Raw genomic sequence first — 19,434 nt, 5'->3', positions numbered from 1 at the left:
AACTTTGAAAGATAAAAATCACCTCAACCTGCTCTCCGGCTTGGGTGTTTGGGAGGTGTGTCTGGCGGAGGGGGACGGGGTCTGTTGCTGTTTCTATTACGGTAGGACCTCAAGGCTTTTCCCAAGATCAAGGCTCTGCAGGGTGATGTACTGAACATGCATATTCAGTGTCGGAGATTTACTAGAGAGCTTAAGGGGATGCTTCACACCACCTGGTGCAGGGCACTGCTGTCGCTCACGTGGTGGGAGAGCCACTGTCCTGCTGCACCCCCCTGTCAAACGATGGCTGCGGACAGCCCTGCTACAAGCCAGCAACTCTCCCCGATGTGTTTAATGGCTAAACAGACAAGACATATGATGAGTGGGAAGGGAAACAGAGGGGTGAAATGCCTTGCCAAAGGTTACGCAGCAAGCCACAGATACAGCTGGAAGAGAGCCCTCGCCTCCTGACTCCCATTTCCAGCGTTTCAGTCATTAGATCATCCGCCTCCGCAGTCATGCTGTTGGCGTGATGCCCCTCTCCGAAGGAAGCCGTGTGCTCCGTTGGTGGAAGGTGAGCAGCTTGCTTAGTTGGCACCCTGTGCCTAGCGTGGGCCCCCTCCCCTTCTGCTTCCTACTGCAACACAGCTGCAACAGCAGCCCAGAGCGTTGGGTTGTGCTCCTCCTCGCTGGAAGTTGCTGATGCTGCTCTGAAAAAGTCATCTCCGTACGCAGGACGTGTTCCTCCTCCTGCCCACCTCCTGTCCATCTGGCTGCCTTGCTGAGTTTTGTGGAGGATGTGCCAACACAGTGGGCATGCCTGGGCAGGCAGAGGGATCTTGAGGCTGCATCCCCCACTCTGGGAGCACAAACCTGGCCAAAAGTTGTCCTCAGGACAGGTGACACCCACCTATTTCTGCAGAATATAGTGCAGAGAGACTGTAGCTACTCTTTAAAGCGGGAGAAATTAAGCTATGCAGAGCTCTGCTACAGTGAGATTTAGTGTCAGGCTTACTTGTACATCTCCAGAAAACCCTTCTGGTTTGGAGTCTGAGTCCACCGTAAGCACTGTAAAAGTTTGTAATTCCCAGAGAGAAAAGGTTTCACTAAGAGCACAGGAGAGGCCAAACTCAGGTGTGCTAGAGACGCCGTCCACGTTTGCAGCGCTGCGTGTGAACGGGAGACCTTGGCAGAGTACAGCAGCATAGAAATCAGCAGAGTATAGACCAGAGGACATCAGCATTTGTGGTCGGTGTGGCTGTCTCCTGTGCTCCAAGAGCTTTCACCGGGAGCATGGCAAAGCTGCAGCAGGCGCGCGTGTCTGCTGTGCGGGTGAATTGAACCCGGAGTGTGACAGGGAGCACAAGTGCCAAGCGTGTGTGTGCGCGCCGGAGTGTGTGGGAGTCTGCACGTGTGCACAGCATGTGTTTGTGGAGCTGCAGTGAGCTCAGCAGCATTTGACAAAATGGAGTTGTGTAAGTCTGGTTAAAAATGACAGTCTGCTGTTGCATTACATGAAGGAATTAAACAAATTAAGTATGGGAAAGTCAACGAATGTTCGCTTTTCCTGTTGGGCACATAGAAACTTCTTTCCAATTGCAGATAGAATATTACTGTTATTAAACCTAATGGTACCTGTAGCTCCTGACTGAGGAGGTTGTTCCTGTTCTGGAGGCTTGTATTTAATACTAGCCTTGACTGCTGACTCCTACTTCACCCATAAATGTGGCAGCTCTCAGTGCTTCAGTTCCTCGCCTCTCAGAAAGGACTGTTTCTACCTTACCTTACAAAAACCAGGGTTTGGGGAGTTTCTCGCCCCACATTGGGGGGAATAGAGCATATTCCAGGGAGTCTACAGTACAGCTCTATTTCCACTCACAGTGGTCATGAACCTGAGGTGATTACTGGGAAATGCTCCCAGCTACATCCCGCCCTCAGCATTTCCAAATTCCAGTTCAGAAGTTCGTTTCTCCTGCTTCTCCATCCAAGCTACTTCTCTGCCTTGCTGCTCTTTGCAGATCTACAGCGTTGTCCCTTCACAGTAAGCAGCTGCAAACTCAGCATATTTGCCATTAGGCGGGTATGCAGATTTGCTGCTGATAACGATCAGTTGTTCTGTACACATTGTCCAAACTCGCTTGGTTGTCTGTTCATTAAACTCGTCCATAATGACTTCCTTCATCAGCCAGCCTGGATCAGTTTTCCTTTAAACATTTCACTTTTTATTGAATTTCTATTGCAAAGAGAGGAAGGGAGCTTTTACATACCAAAGTGGAGTGATAGCTCACCTCCAGTTCCCAGCACAGTGCAAGTACAAACTGAAATACGAGAAGAGCCAAAAGAAATGGATTGCAGAGAAATCCCAGTGTGTCCTCTCACATGCCAGCATCATACATTGGGGAAATATCAGCTTATAAAGGAGAGGAGATATTAATTAATTCCCCCCATGCACCTCTTCATCCTCCCTTCCTTTCCTTTTAGGTCAAAGTTAGAGTCAGGATGATTAGAGTTGTGATGGCTCTTAACCAAGGGTTAAGACATAGGGAGAACGTGCCTTGAGATCATAGAAGAAATGGACACATCTCCAGTCTGGAACCTGGCTGTATCAGTGCTGAGAGCTGGGAATGGTGCCTGAGGCAATGGGGGATGGTAGAGCGCAATTGGGTCTAGACAACTATCACACCATCAACTTTAATTTTTTAGTAGTATAGTAGTATCTTTTTCCCCCCTGTAGCTGCTGTCGAGATGTTGTTTCACATTAAAGATTAATACACACCACGGGGCTGGTCCCCATGGAAGCTATAAAGCTTACTAAAGTGGGATTATTTTGTGTCTAAGGCAATATTGTGAGGTGCATTCAATCTAACTCCTAACAAGTTTGAATCTGAAATTAATTTGTTAGGTGTCTTTACGGGGCTCCACTGATGTAAGATATGTTCTGGGGATTTTACAAAATGGACGGGGGAAGAAGGGGAAGGGAGGCAATGCCTCCAAGTATATAGCCCTTGGGTAGGAGACCCAAGACTAGCTAAAAGCTAAATCTGGCACAGAAGCAATCTCTGCACTGAGGGGGAGGCTTGGTGGAGTCAGACACTGGGTTTTGATCCGGGAATAGAGCGTTCTGCTCAATTCTGCCCCAGACACCCTCTATGATCTTGGGCAGTGCAAATTATCCCATTTCCAATTATCATCATAGAGACGCAACAGTGTTTTATTTGAATACTTGGACCATGAACTTGTTGGAGAGGCCACCATCTGGGTGTAGCACCTAGTAAAACACAGTCCTGCTGCCCACATGGCTCCCTAGGTGTTCCTGTCCTATAAGCAATGAATGACAACCATCCCAAAGTGTCAGCAAGCTTTGTAAAGCAGCAGTTTAAAAAATCCAAGCTACAAAGCCCATTTCCACTCAGGAGCACTATAGAGCAATACAGGGATCTGGGTCTTTCTGGTTCATGTCAACAAACATGATCATGCAATTGTCACATTTGTTAATAAACATGATCTGGTGGGTGAGCTAGGACATAGGCTAGAGCTCACAGTAAATAAGCGCTAGGAGAAAAAAATGTTAGATGTACTGATTCTGAGCCACCTTACAGTCAGTTTCCAGCATCGTCCATCATGAAGGCACATCCATCAGTGCAAAAGGAGAATTCTGCTAGTTTGTTAGGTGGTTTAAGATGGCCTATTCTAATCTGAATTCAGCCTGGAACATGAAATGTTACTTGTCTTATGAGTCTTCAGGATTCTTGGAGGAAAAATAGGCAAGTACTTTCTGTAAAGTGCAATTTGTATTTGAATGTACACTTAATTTCATCGTGATTGATATCTGTGTGTTAATTATATTCTATTTTAGGCAATACCTTTGCTGTCACAAGGCAGCGCCTTTTATCCAAGGAGTTCAAATTGAATTAGAGACATTAATTAAAGCTCTCAGCACTCTAGTAAGGCAGGCAAGTGCTGTTACTCCCATTGTTTCTTGAAATAAGAAGAAAGGAATAAAGCTGGGTGTCTACTTAGCCACTTAAAAGGTAATTTTTATACAGTGGGATAGCTCAGAATGGTAGATTTTGCACAGAATGATACTGCAAGGCCTGTTTCATACAAGGGAGGTTGTGTAGCCCCAGATCGCTGCTATAAACAGGAAGGTAGAATACAGGAGCTCTGATTCTCCATCGCTTGCTATGAACACTGCACTACTCTTTTGCCTCCTGGGATTTTCTACCGTTCTTCTCACCTCTGTACCTTTCATTTATCCCTCCTATTAGATTCAGATTAATCTTGCGCAAATCCCTCTGTTTTCTCATGTTTATTGTCGCAAACTATTTCCACCAAAAATGCAGACTCAGGAAAGAGAAATTAGTGAACACATTATTTGCAGTAAAGAAATAAGTCCTCTATATCTTTAAGCTTCGTGCACCAATAACTCTTTCTTGTGTCCCACATTTGGTTCTTGGCAGGTTGAGAGAGGTTTCTGCCTGCTGCCATTTACCAGAGGGAAGAGGCTAACAATCGCTATTTGTATCCGAAACACTTCTGTTCTGCAGCAACTTCACACACTGCTTTAGGATGCTGATAAATTAGTAAAAGACTGAAGTGTCAAGGGAGAGATGAAACAGCTTATGTTAGTTTAGAGCTCGACCCTGTAAAGTGATGAACGTCTGACCTCATTTCAGCAAACAGCTTAAGTGTATCCTTAATTTTAAGTATGGGAGATGCTCTTCTAGATTTTAGCCATCTATGCCCGCTTTAAGTTAACTATACACTCACATTCCTGTTGGACAGGTAACTACTGCCCTACACCTTTAGGATTTAACTGGTGTTAGGTCACTGGGTGCAACTGGAGCCATAACATTTATGTTCTGGTCCTAATTCAGAGATGGCCCATGGAAGTGCTGGAAGGCCGTTACCGCCCATGAAGCGGCCTTAGCTGTCCTTTGGAAACACTGGCCAGCCATTCAGCCAAGCTGAGGACATCTTTTCTGTGTCAGGGCCAGGGGAAAATAGGGACCATGGATGGAAGGGGATGGGGAAGTGGGTCTGCTGTGGTTTGTTAATTCTTATGAACTTCTGTGGATAAACCTGAGACCTAGGAAAACAGAATTTGGCCATTTCTGACCTAGACGTCTTTATCGCTCAAACTACAGATGCTGATATCTGACTGGAGTCAGAGATGGAGCTGCAATTCAGCAGTGGCTCTGACTTTCTCGACGGCTGCGGCATGCAACATTGTAAAATCCCAAATGATTGCAAAGCTATTTCTTTATGGAAGTGGGATTTCTCCATTTCAGGCACTGATGGGTGAACCCCTCCCCAAAACCTGGTAGTTCTGCACTGATCAATGTCTGAATTTGCACTTATCCTTTAAGCGATTTCAGTTTAAAATATGCATGAGTGGTTAGACCTGAGACATATTCATCAGGTGAAATATTTTTGGGTGAGGAAAGGCAAGGATAGAGGGTAAGAAATGCCTCTCCAAAAATACCAACACAGTCCATGAACTCACTTCATTTTTGCCAAATTATTAATACTGAAAAGGATAATGATTGGGAGATTTCAGTGGTTTGGTTGTGAGAGCACCAAGGGGAAACATTTCCAGATTTCCGTTTGAAATTACCAGAGCTTTTCCTTTTTCTCTTTTTGATTTGTCTTTCCAGACTCCTAAGAGAGAACAGGGATAAAAATATTTCTTTTGACCCCAAATGACTTAGAGGAGAAAAGGTTTTTTTCTTTTCAGTTTGTCAACACTTTGCTTACAACTTGTCAGAATATTCAGTGAACCAAAAACACCCTACAAATCCTTCCTTATTAATGCAGTTCAACCAGCAGCCTAAAGGGAGCAGGTTTTGTGCAGAAACTCTAATTACTCCTTGCCTATAGCAAGGCGAGAATCACACTGGTAACAACTAGGTACCTGTTTTCAGCTCATTTGTCCCCACACTTCAGCTAATTATAAACTACTGGTGGTGGTATGAGGATGAGAGGCGGCTTGAAACTAAAGAACTGTGGCAGGCATGCAACCTCCATCAAGTCACAACATCAGGTGGTGCTGGACAGAGGGAATTAAACTCCATTAGTCCTCATCATAAATCTACTAGCCAAGGTGCCAAAGCCACTGCTCTGTAATCCAGGATCCACAGATGCTTGGTTCACGGCTCTACTTGGAAAGGGGGATCCATCTAACCATGCTCAGTAGATTGGGAACTGAATTAAAAGGAACTTCTGCGTGTGCACACAGATATGTGGTGAAGTATCACATTCTGAAGACAGTTCTGATGCATCTGAAACTGTAATGGTATCGTGCTAGGTGCTGTACAAACAGAAACCAGAAAGGCAGTCCATGCCCCAAAAAGCTTACAATCTAATTAGAAGACCAAGGACACCAGATGGCCAGGGACAGATGGGGGAACGCAAGGGAACAGTGAGATAATACCGCTCAGCGGGCTGTGGAGCAGTGGTGTCAGCACACCAGCAGCCCTACTGTTGGCAAGATTTTGATAGCTATTGTCATAAATGAGAGTTATAAATAGGGAGGCTGGATAATGAGCTAGCTTTGTAGATGTTTGTGAGGAACTCCTCTCATTTGTGAAGTGGCAGAGATAGAATGAATATAGACGATAATAGTAATGATAAATTGCACTTTTCTGAGCTGCTTATTAAAAAAAAAATATGGTGGGTGGTGAGCAGTGATTTCTATTAAACACTGCCCTGAACTTGAAATTATTCCTACTATTATTAAATTATTGTCCCAGCTAGTCCACTTCCCCATAATTTCGTTCTCAGTTATAAAAAAATGCAACTCTGTCTTCTGTCTTTCTCAGTATTGTCTCTAAATTGGAGAGACATGGATCTGAGGGATGGAGCACTCAGTGGATAAGGAATTGGCTGGATGGTCACACTCAGAGTTGTGGTCAACAGCTCAATGTCCAAGTGTTGAGCAGGGACGAGTGGCGTCCTCAGAGGTCAGTGCTGGGACCAGCACTGTTAAACATCTTTGTTGGTGACATGGACAGTGGGATCGAGGCACCCTCAGCAAGTTCACGAATGACACTGAGCTGTCACGCTGGAGGGAAGGGATGTGCCATCCAGAGGGACCTGGACAGGCCGGAGAGGTGGGATGTGCAAACCCCATGGAGTTCAACAAGGCCAAGTGCAAGGTCCTGCACATGGGTCGAGGCAATCCCAAGCACAGATACAGGCTGGGCGATGAGTGGAATGAGAGCAGCCCTGAGGAGAAGGACTTGGGGGTATTAGTGGATGGAAACATGACTGTGTTCCAGCATTGTGCACTCACAGCCAGCCCAGAAAGCCACCTGTGTGCTGGGCTGAATCAAGAGCAGGGCAAGGGGGGGATTCTCCCCCTCTACTCTGATCTCGAGAGACCCCCCCTGCAGTGTGTGTCCAGCTCTGGGGCACCGACAACAGAAGGACATGGACCTGCTCAAGCGGGTCCAGAGGAGGCCACGGAGATGCTTGGGGGGCTGGAGCACCCCCCTGTGAGGACAGGCTGAGAGAGCTGGGGGGTTCAGCTGGAGAAGAGAAGGCTCCGGGGAGACTGAGAGCGGCCTCCCAGGACTGAAAGGGGCTGCAGGAGAGATGGGGAGGGGCTCTTGATCAGGTGGTGCAGGGATAGGACAAGGGGTAATGGTTTTAAACTGACAGAGGGGAGATTTAGGTTAGATAAAAGGAAGAAATTCCTCCCTGTGAGAGTGGTGAGACACTGGCAGAGGTTGCCCAGAGCAGCTGTGGCTGCCCCCTCCCTGGAAGGGTTCAAGGCCAGGTTGGACGGGGCTTTGGGCAACCTGGGCTGGTGGAAGGTGTCCCTGCCCATGGCAGGGGGTTGGAACTGGATTGTCTTTAAGGTCCCTTCCAATCCAAACCATTCTGTGATTCTATGATTCTATAATTTATAGACATCATATCAAAGTCCAGTAATCTCATAAGTGTTAATAGTTTTTTATCCTTGCAGTAGCTTTAGGAGATCAGAAAATGCTGTTTTTCCCATCCTGCAGAATGGGAATTGAGACATGGGGTAAATTAATGGCTTGTCCCAGATCATTTTATAACTGCTTCAGGAATTCAACCCAAATCTCTTAAGTCGCAGCTCAATGCTACGTCTCCTTGCAGTACCCTTCCTACGCACCTTCATGCTACTATTCCAGAATTAGCTAAGACTTGCCACAGAGCTGCTTAGAATTTTTTTGGATTGCTCGTTTTATGTCAGAAAAATGCCAATTCATCAGAGGCAAAACACTTTGTAGAAATTTGTTGATTTAAGGAGAAAAAAAGCATTTTGATAAAGTCAGCTTTTCTTTGGAACAGAATGTGTCGAGTGTTCTGTTTGGAAAGGATTGGTTCAAGATTGTGTTTTGTTTTTCATTACATGTTGAGTAATATACATTAAAAATCAAAATGAAGTGTTTTCTTAAACAGTGTGTTTTGACTGAGCCAAAATAGATTTTGTAATTTATGCAAAAAAGGAAATGTCTAAATTCATTTAATACTTTTCTTGCATTTTGGAACAAGCAACACCTGCAAACCATGCACAATATACTGAACAAAAATCACACTATTCGCTACAGTCTTTACTGGTAATCTGAGAAAGACAGTAATCTGAAAAGTAACTTCAAAGAGGCCTGTGTCAGAATCCAGAAACCCTGTTTTTTGGTTTCATGCCTGTTCTGCTCTGTGTGCCAGTCTTCACTTTTTAATATATTCCATTGCAACAATTTGAACCTGTAAACAGAGAGCTTGAAGGAAAAAAAAAAAAAAATCAATGCCAAAACTGCCTTGAAGAGCAATAATTAATGTTCAATCCAAAAGGTCAACTGTTGTCCCACACCTGACGTTCTTTGAAATATTTCTGTTGTTCGAAGTTCATTCCTGGGCAGAGACTTTACCACCACAGCCATGTGGAGTGATCCTGCTCCATAGGGTTTGGGAAACACAAGCTACCACTGTTTATTTTGGTATGCTAGGAAGCTGGGGTTACCTAATGATACCTGAAAATTACTTATCTACCTGTTTTTCTTGTCCCTCAGAAAGGACCTTAGCTCTTGACCTGGGTCTTTTGTGTTCCTCAGCTCTTACTGGAGGAGAAGGGGTGAAAATCCCCAGGCTTTTGCTTCTCCTGGTTCAGCTCCTGCTGCTTGGATAATGACAGCCCTGCCTGCCAGGATGAAAAGCATCATTTAACTCAGGGCTTCCTGTGGGCACCAGGTTTTGCCACCATTCACACTAGATGAAGCCAAGGAACCAGGGGCAGCTGAAGAGAGGAGGCAGAAGGGACCCCCAGTTGTTGGCGGCTGCAAATTCTAGCCCTGGGCAGATCCATCTCTCTTATCACACTGAGAGGATGAAGAATTCGCCGTGGCCATAAAAATCTCCCTGTGCATTTAGCAGCTCCTTCAGCTGCTGCCTTAGACCCTTGTGCAGCAGTCCTGCCAGGACACTCCAGAGGCAAGGAGGGACAAAGCTGCAAGGAGAACCAGGGTGAGGATAACTGCTCACTGCTGTGGGCTTGAGACCTTGCAACTACCTGATGGATGCTGCCCAGTGACTTAGAGGTGTGTTACATGAATCAGTGATTTAAGTATTTACGATGGATTCATTTAGTGCATAGGACACTGGTCTGAAGCTGAAAACACCCAGGTTCAGCTCCTTCTACTGCTTTGCCTCCCCCAGGTAGGGGAAGTTATATAGACATTAAAGCACAGGCGCTTAAATTCAGGCTAGAAATGTGAGCTAGAATGTGTAATAGCCCCAAATAACATCATTTTATTGGCAGCTTCTGAAACAGAAGCCAGAAATCTTGAGCGTAGGTCTCCTGCTCTAAGCACGCATCTACGCAGGCTCTGCAGTCGCAGGTTCTGCTGGAAGGTTTATTGAAGTCAATGAGCCTTGGGTTGGATCTCATTGCAAAAAGATAATCAAATATCATATTAACTCTTAATTCGGAACAGCATATTAAATTAGAAGCTCAAATTAACCTGAAACTGCATTTATATAATGAGAAGATTTAAAATCTGTGTATCATGAAGGTGGGAGAACTCGTAGCCAGAGCCATTCTCACCAGCCTTGAATGCCAGAGCTGATCTACCTGCAGCACTGCATTTCAGCCTGTTCCCTAAGCCCTAAGCCTGGGATTTCCACTGTGACAGAAGGATGTGTGGAAAATAAAGCCATCTCATACTTACCAGTATTAATCTGTCAGACACAGAGGGCTCTTACTAGCTAGACCCCAACCAATGCCAAGAACTGAAAAATCCCAGAGGATATTGAGAATCTGCACTGGCAACTCACCATCACAAATAGCCTCTTCCATCAGCGCACCAGTCCTGCAACACAGATTTGCTAAAAACCGAAAGAACTCAGTCCTTGCTAGGATTAAAGTCTAAAATCACTCAGGTCTGAGCATCTCAAACATTAAAGCGGTTTGGTACCCAAGTTTAAGGCCACCTCTAGCTGTGAATTTTATTTATTTCCTTCTTTGAGACTGTTCTGCTCTGTGCTAAATCTATCTTCTGACCACCTGGAGCATTTGAGAGTCTTGGCTGTGATGTTTGTCTGTTTAGATAGACTGTAAGTAGAGCTGGTCAAAAAATTTTGACAGAACAGTTTTTCACAGGAAAATGCAGTTCTCTTGAAATTGAAACGTTGCATGGGAACATGTCAATTTTGACAAACTTTTTTATGTTTAAAGTGTCAAAACAAATCATTTTGATTTTCTCTCTTCAGTTATACTGAAATGTTTCGTCTTCAGGAGATAAACACATTATTTTTTTGTTGTTTCAATTAATTTGTTTAGACATTTTTACATATTCTGTATTGTCTTGATATATGTTTAAAATATACTGTATATTGCATAAAGTATTTTATGTTGTTTTATTTGTTGTACATTATCATTGTACAATGCTAAATATTTCCCATAGCATTTTAGTGCTTTAGCACCACAGAAACAGAAAATATTGATGATCTCAAATTATTATTGCTTTTGAATTTTTAGGCCATAAGAGCTTTGTGGGAACATGGTTCTCATTCAGACTGGAACTTAAAAGAATACAGCCATGAATCAAAAGGCAAGAATTTCCCAAGGAAATAGCATGTTCATTTTCCAAGCAGCTTTGTCAGCTCAATGACTGCAATAGCACAGCTCCACTCCCCTCTGCACATCAGAAAAACAACTTCTCCACTTGTTAAAAAAAAAAAAGAAAAAAAAGGAAAAAAGAAAATTCAGATTTTTCCCAGGGTAGAATTTGTGTTTAATGTCTTCATGAGCATCAGGGATTTAAAAGTCTGAATACCATTGACCTCCTGGGGCCTTGGCTTCCAAACCACTTAGGTACTTTTAAAAGATATATTCTACCACCTTCTTGGAAGTCGACCTGAATTTTTTTTCTTTTTTTTTGTCTTAATTTAAACCATATTTCTGCTCCTCCATGTGTAGCAGAGGGGAATTGCTACCCATGAATTTGTGCCATCAAGTCTGTGTCGGTGGTGGTAAAAATGGGTTGAAAAAAAGGGCAAGGCAAGTGGCAAAAGGGAAGGAGAGAACAGCGGTGTAGAGCAGAGCCTGTAATGAGGCAACTCTATTGATTTGTCATTTCATGGATGAAAATGTCCCCAACGGCTCCCGTGCATTCGCTGCCGTTCAATAAGAGATTGAGGGCAGCGGGTCTCGGTGCCGAGGGCCGCGCGCTGCGGTGCTGCCCGCGCCCCTTTCCAGGGCTGGATGCGAGAGGACAGAGAGTCCATTTTAAACGTACGTGCAGAGAACAACGTACACAAAGGCAGGGCCCTGTGGCCCTGTTACAGGGCTGGGCGTGATGGTGGATGGAGCCAGAGGCATGGCTATGCGTGACCACCCTCGTTTCCCTTCTCCTCCCTTTCATCAGGCTAAGAGAAAGTTTAATTCGGTAGGAAGGGCTGCTCCTTCCCATTGCAAGGCTGCCAGAGCCCCTCGGAGAGAGGGGTTAGTCCTGAGCATCATGTGGGCTACGCAGGGGTGAGCCCGGTGATCTGTGTGAGAAGCATCCCCAGCCTTCGGAGGTTTATTTAAAGTAGCGGCGGGGGGGCTTTTCTGTCTGCTTTTCCTCTTAAAGGGACGTGCCTCTACTGCCAGGCACTGCAATTGGAAATCTGAATTCCCCCACGCAACTGCTCAAAGTGCACCTCTGCATGCAGATTCGCCTGGTTATCTACTGTTGCTCCAGCTGGCCTGTCACTATAGATTACAGCTTTTTGCTAATAGCGAGTACTGCTGTAGTGTGAGACTGCCATTAAAAGCTGATGTTTCCACCTCCCCGCCCCACAAATGGCTCCAGCCCAGCCAACATTTCTGTACACGTGGCCTCATCTCTGGGGTGGGAAAGGAGCAAAGTGCCTCAATTTGTTTCTGTGTTAGGCAACAATGGAACAAGTTGAAGGCAGAAAAAGATGTTTGAGGATGATGAATTTTGAAATCTGTGGATTATTTTCTTTGAAGTTGATCTTCTCCCTTGTCATCAGCCCATCCATAATACTGTAGCCCCAGCCCTCTGACAGCAGCAGTACAACTGAGCACTGAATTACCCCCTGGAAGAGTCCTTGAGGGAAATGCTTCATTACTCCAAGCCACACTGTGGAGTCTCTTTGGAAGGGAGGAATGTTCCTGCAGGGAGAGATTGCCCATCCATGCCAGACACTGCAAATCATTAGCCCTTCATTGCCAGAGGATTTGAAGGCTGCTGATAGATGAAAAAGAATTGGCATGGACACTTGACCTTTCTCCATTGCCAGGAGGAAATCATTGACCAGGAGGAAGAGTACATGTTCTGCTAGGCTCTACAAAGGGAGGGAAGAGAGTCTGGAAGAATTCAGAGCTATTTGTAAAACAAACACTGCTGCTTCAGCACAGCCTGCATAGTTGGCCAGTGTTGCCATCACTCGTGGGCCTGCTGAAGGGGTGACTTCCAGTTTGGCATGTGCCAGGTGCCATCACAGCTCCTGCTCCAAAGGAGACATTCAGAATGAACGCCCAGAAGACCTCCTTGTAGATGCTGAAAGACTCACACCTTCGCAGGCTGGGAACAGGACAGGACATGCTAAAATGCAGTTTACAGTTTCACTGGCATGGTGTCCTGCCAAAGAGAGTGAGCAGTCCCCTCCACCACTGCTGACTCCTGCTAGATTTCTCCCACTGCTTGACAGATCCCACATGCCTCTGCAGCCTCCCAAAGTGACTCCGTCTGAAAGCAATCCAGAGCAGGTGTCACATTTGTTTCTTCAACAGCCTGACTCCCAGAAAGATCCTGTGAAATCAGCTGGCCAAATCCAAATCTGAAAAACACCTCCATCGTTGGTCATGATTAATTAATTCTGCTTCGACATTCCCCAGGGCACCTAGCAGCTAGTCAGAGCTGCCGGAGAAAGAGACACTGCTGTGGAAAAGGAATAAACAGGCTTTCCTCAATTGCAGCCATGGAATTAGATGATAAATAGCTAGCTAGATAAATAATTTTCTGTGAGTGGTAAATCAAATGCAGAACAGGAATGCAGCTAGCCGGCTTATCCCTGTGAAATCAAAGGTGTTTGGAAGGAGTTTCCAAAGAAAGAATGGTATTTAGAGTCTACTGTGCTCATGAAGACATAGCCTGAAGTTATCTATCATGTCTAATGTGACTGTTTACAGTGACAGACAGCCATTCTTGGACATTTTATTCTTGGTATAATATTTTTGGACCAAAGCAGCTCGAGGAAGCTTCCTCCTAATTTACATCTCTCTTTTCTCCCTCCTCCTGCCTGGATTGCAGACTAGACAACATCTTTGTTCCCACGGTATCAACATGGTTTCCCTCCACCAGCTGTTGTGAGCTTGGCCCGTGTTCCTCAGGGAGCTATAGGTGTCAGCCCAAAGTACGGATTCTTCAGCCTCTCCTCCTATCTGCCCCTTAAATGCTTCTCCTCCCTAAATCCATAGGCTCTGTCCAGATTTGTCCATTAACCACACAACAGAGGCTCCAGTGACAAAAATGTTATTCTGTAGGACTTGAGGAAGTCGGCAGGAGTTCCAGCGACATCCTGGATTCAGGTACCGACCCTGTGATGTGCATTGTACCGAGCAGATGGCGGTCTAATCCCTGCCAGCATGCAATGCCCAGCGCGCAGAGAGCACCCGTAACCCCTGTCTGATTGAATATGCATATTTGCATCTGATTTTACTCAAGCACTAGAAGTCCCGGCACACAAGCTCATAGAGATAAATCAAGTGCGAGACGTCTGCGTTTGAGGCCCTGTCACAGCAACGAGAAGGAATCTGCTGGTTCTCCTTCACCCACACATCTCCCAGGCCTGTAAATCCCTGCTCTCCTTTTGGCTCCTGTATCCCTGAGGATACAAGTCCCCCCTTTCAGATATGCTCATGCTCTCCTCCTTAAACATTTGGTTTGGACTCCGTGCTCCCACTGCAGTGAGGGTTTCCGAGTGTACAGATGGTTCCTCTGCCTTCCTGCACACCCTCACCTGGAGTCTGAAATCAATTCAGATCACCCCCTTCCCTCCCTCTTTGCTAGCCTTCTCCTTCACCCACCTTGCTCCTTCTTGATCCACCACAGCAGGCACAGCCAAGACACATTATTAACACTTGCCACTTCGTTAGGAATCTTCTACAAGAGGAGTGGAGAAGGAGAAAAGAGGAAAGCGTGCAAAAATGGAGAGTAAGGAAAGTTGAATTAAAGGAAGAGTAACAAAGAGTTGAAGGTGTGAATGAGAAAGTGCAGGAGTAGAAGAAGTATGAGAAAAATCTAATGGGTGAGAAAGAGATCTATAATTAATCCACAGTCTAGTGAGAGAGCGGGGGAATGGAAGTCAAGACCATAGGCTTCCCTATATGCTTCTGCTACAGATTTACTCTGCAACTTCAGACAGATCTTCTTATTTTCTCCTTTTATCTCCCACTGCTGTGTACCCTTTGAATATATGTTTTTTGAGGTATGAATTGACTTTAACTGTGTGTAGCATAAAGGAAACTGCAATCATAGGCATTAAAGGTGCGAGACATTATTGTTAACACATACTAAAATTAGGCACAAAAAAGTGCTTGGGGATTGACTGACGAAGTTTATTAATTCAAGTTGAATCCATTAGATAGTTACTGACAAAAAATGGTATGGGAAAAATTTAAAAGAATCAAAGTACATGACTGCATTATTTCTTAAGTTAAATGCTCCATATTGAGATGTTTACAAAGTGGATCTAGAAGGAAATGGAAAAAAAAAACCAAACCAAACAACCAGCTAAAAGAGTTAAATAATACAGTTGAGTAAAAAAAGCTATGCATTTCTGCAAAATTTGAAGTTTTGAGGTTATTTTCTATTCTCATTTCCTGCTAGTCCCACATATGAAAAAGTATTTTAATTTTTGCCCCCAATCCCAATTATGCTTGAATTGCTAAAATTATTTTTGCCTTTCATTTTTTGTTTCAGAAGCAAACTGACAACAACAAAAAAAATAATCATTATTCACCTATCCCTACTAGGAATTACAATAGCTGTCTGTCAGGTCTTCATAACAACATGAGGGATCTCAGCAAGGCTGAGTTTCTGTGAGTTTCTTAAGCTGATGATTTTCATAGTCCTTTGCTCTCTTCTAGTCTAAACCTGCATTCAACAGAGAATTTAAAGTTAAATAATTAGATTTACAGAAAAATAAATGAGCAAATCCTTGTATCAAAAATGAAAGAAAAGTTCCCAGGAAATAATCTGAGACTGGATTTACTTTTTTCCATTAGAAATTGCCATGTAATGCTGTTTTATTTCAAGACAGTCACACCATCCCTTTTTACCCTCCATTTCTCTGCATTTTTTCTTTTTGCTTCTCTTGGCTCTCCTTTTTTTTTTTTTTTTTTTAAATTTTTTTATTCTAACCAAATAGGCATGAGGTCCCTATAGGAAATTGGAACGTGTGAGGTCCAAGTGCATCTGACATTAAGCAAAAAAAAAAAAAGCACAGCTCCCTGCAATCAGCCATCCCTGATTCGAACTACCGAAGTGCGCTCTGAATGAGACACAGACACGCAGGGATGGGAACAGCATGTGCTGGGGATCCTGCTCCTCAGGCTTCGTCTGGCATCAATTTCTGCATCTGATCTCTCAAGCGTAGGACCCTGCTCACAGCCACCCACTGGCGATCTCAGCCCCAGAGGTATTTAGGGAAGCATCACCTGCTCAGTTTCCTGCACCTAGTGGATTTAAAGAAAATTAGGAACATATATAGGAGTTAGATATCTAAATATCTCTAGGTGTTTCTACATTGTCAAAGAACTTGGCTCCTGCATTCCTTAGCCACAAACATTACATTTCGTTTAGTTTGCTTTTGGGGTTTCTTCAGGATAAAAGCTTCCACTCAGAAGAAACCCAGTTCTGGGTATAGTTTGCTTTATTAACATCAGTTGTGGGCAATATGAGCAAGCACAAACCCTCCAATGGCTTATTGTCATCTTCCACAGTCCTTCAGCGCTGTCCCAGGAGACACTGCACACTCAGATGCTCTGCAAGTGCACGCGGGGCATGTAAATGCATCCTGAGCGTCTTACTAAAAAAAAAATACTGTATTATTGAGCTGGAAATCAGCCCTCATATCTTTTAAAGAGTCTGGAATTTTAAAATTACACATAAAAATAAAATCCAGAGTATATCTCAGCTCTGCCGTTGATTTCCTTTTCCCCAGCTCCAAATCTTATTTATGGAGATCTGCAGAGAAGCAGTAACGCTGTGCGAGGGCAGCAGAGTGTGTATTTGTCCCCAGCCCTTCTGTCCACCTCTACTATGGCACCCGAGGGAGGGTCATGCCCCCAGCATCAAAGAAGTGTCCCTGTTATCTGAGACACGAAGGGTTTGGGGACTGTATTTTGCCGGTCTCAAGGCTCTACAGAAGATCTCCCTTGGAGGAACAGCAGTGAGGAAAAAAAAAATGCCACAGGCAAAATTTCTGTTTTCAAACTTGAAAACAAACAAAGTAATGAGAAGCACTGCAGGAGAATCCACTGGTAGGAAGGACTTATCAGCCTCTTTTGCTCTTCTTTTTAATGTAAGCAGCTTTATCATTAATTGCTATTTAGTGCAAATGCTGAAGTTGGTAAAAAGGCTAATATGCTGCACTGAAACGGCAGGCTGGATTCGGGCTTCTTAAAGCACAACACATATGGGGGGGGGGTGTGTGTGTGTGCGTGTGTGTGTGTGCGCGCGCACGCACCCTTGCACACTTCATCGTCTGTCTTTTGCAAGTAAAAGCCCCATATCTGTGTTCAAGGGAGGGAAACAGATACAATCAGCATATTCTTCCCTTATATGTTCCAGTAAAAGCCAACTTCATTAGTGGTCTTGGGCAATGACAAGAGTAATTAATTCAGGCCAGATTTCTAAACATTGCGCCATGTTGCTGGGGTGGAAGGGAGATAGATGCAATCCAGTGCTGCTTTTGCCTAGCACTGGAAATGTAAAGACACAGCACTGCTGAATTCCAGTCTTTCAGGGGCTATATTTCCTGAGGATGCAGGTTGCTGATTTCTTAAAAAAAATACAGATTTTTCCTCATGCCAAACTTGTAGCCGAGTTCCCTGGGTGATTCACTTCCACTGTGTGAGCTGGAGGGCTCAGAACTGCAGCGCTGACTGTAAGAAATTCAGCTCCTATGCATGGAAACACATGCATTTAAACAGCTCTTCTGAAAGATATCAGTCTAAGTGACCTGCCCAAGGTCATATATAACAAGTCAGTGACAGCATCAGGATTGAACTATCTTGCTACAGCACTGCTTTATTCACACGACGCTGTTGCATCCCAAAACAGCCGCGGCTCCTGGTCTGCTGCTACCTTCCACTCCTTATCACAGTCTCCTTAGAGACACATCTGTCCTGTGCTCCGTAAACCATAATATACCTATAGTCTTTTATTCACTATCCATCACCATGCAGTTTTATTACAGATCCCTGAATTATCCAGCCTAGTCTACAATCTACTTATTCCTGCCAGCCATTCTCCCTTTCGACCCTCACCTCACCTTTCAGCCTTGTCAGTGTTTTAAGTCTTCCAGGTACTTGAAATGCAGGGACAATTCTCATTCCCTGGGGAAAATCCAGCAGAATTTCAGAGTCCAGTCTGCTGGTCCCTCTCTCTCTCGCTCTCTCTCTTTTTAAATGTAGATGGTTGGAAATCAAAAACTAGCACTGGTCTCTGCAGTCACATTTCAACCAATCCTTCAAGAATACTAACTCATAACTGCCATTTTAAAGCTCTGATCCCCATTCTTGCCATCTATAAAATTCTATTCCCCTCCCTTCTCTGCTCCTTTCATCAGAAATCAGTCCTCCAATAATGCAGGTAAACTGCGATCCTACCTCCTACCTTTTTTTTTTTTTTTGCATGCATCTTTCTCATGCATTTTGCAGAACAAAAGCTCCCTTGTCCATCCTTCCCCTTTCCAGCCAAGCCTGTAAGCACAGTAATCATCACACCTACACAACACCTCATCGGCAGGCTTGCACCCGCAGGTCACATCTCTCTCTTGTTTGCAATCCAGGAAGCCAAGGAATCATTTGTCCCGATGTGGCAATTCGTCTCAGCATTCACACTTGCCTTGCCAGCGAACTTTGTGTTCCTACCTGCCAGCTCTCCCCTCCCTCCCTCCCAGCCCGTCACACATCTCTCTCATCTAGTATATATGCTTTCCTCACAGCCATCAGCTTTTCATTCTTCCCATCTTTCTGAAGGAAATCCAGTTTTATTACCTGTCTCGGCCTCAGTGCAGAAAGCCGTGGAAGAGTAGTCTCCTCTCTGCTCACCTAGAGATGCTTATGGCCACTGGACGTGTGGCCCTCAGCAAGTGTCACCTGCCGAAGCTGAACACCCCTGTCTGTTTACAACAGCCTGTTCTCTCTTCATCCGCACGTCTGTCTTCAGCAACAACAAAAAAATGGCTGATAGGAGAGGAAGAGTATGGCGAAAGGCAGGTTCGTCCTTCCTCCCACCAACATGGACCCAGCGATGGTGGAAGAGCACGGGCAGGATGCAGGGCTGTGCCCAGCACATGGCAGAGAGGGTGAGCCCCCATCCAGGGGAGGCACCTTGGGACCCTCTGCTGTGGGGGGGGAAATGTAGAGAGAGGAGATGGGACACTAATGGGCTCCGTAACAGATCTCTCTCTACTCTGTCACTCCTACCAGCCTAGTTTGGTTAAATCTCTAGATTTAATGCACGCAGGCATTTATCTCTGCCGCAGCCTTCCTGCGTAAGCTTGGGCAAATTCTTTAAGGTGACGTTTTACAAACACCTTGGAGGCTGATTTTCCAAGTGTTCAGCATATCCCACTGCGATATTTAGGGCCCTGTTTTCTAAAATGTTCTGTTACCTTGCCACCAACTGCTTTCAAAATCTGTCAAGGCCAAGCCTGAGCCCCTATTCCTGCAAACTGAAATGCTTC

At 44.8% G+C, this 19,434-nt stretch overlaps 1 protein-coding gene across 1 annotated transcript in view; it reads right to left on the bottom strand.

Annotated features, from left to right (window-relative positions):
- BRINP1 (BMP/retinoic acid inducible neural specific 1) overlaps positions 1–19,434 on the bottom strand; it is an 88,383-nt gene that overhangs the window by 60,191 nt on the left and 8,758 nt on the right. The gene's annotated exons all lie outside the window — the stretch shown is intronic.

This window comes from Athene noctua, chromosome 20 (genome assembly GCF_965140245.1).
Source record: "Athene noctua chromosome 20, bAthNoc1.hap1.1, whole genome shotgun sequence".
Lineage (NCBI taxonomy): Eukaryota > Metazoa > Chordata > Aves > Strigiformes > Strigidae > Athene > Athene noctua.
The sequence above is the reverse complement of the archived record's forward strand: the minus strand, read 5'-3'. Positions and strand labels throughout refer to the sequence as shown.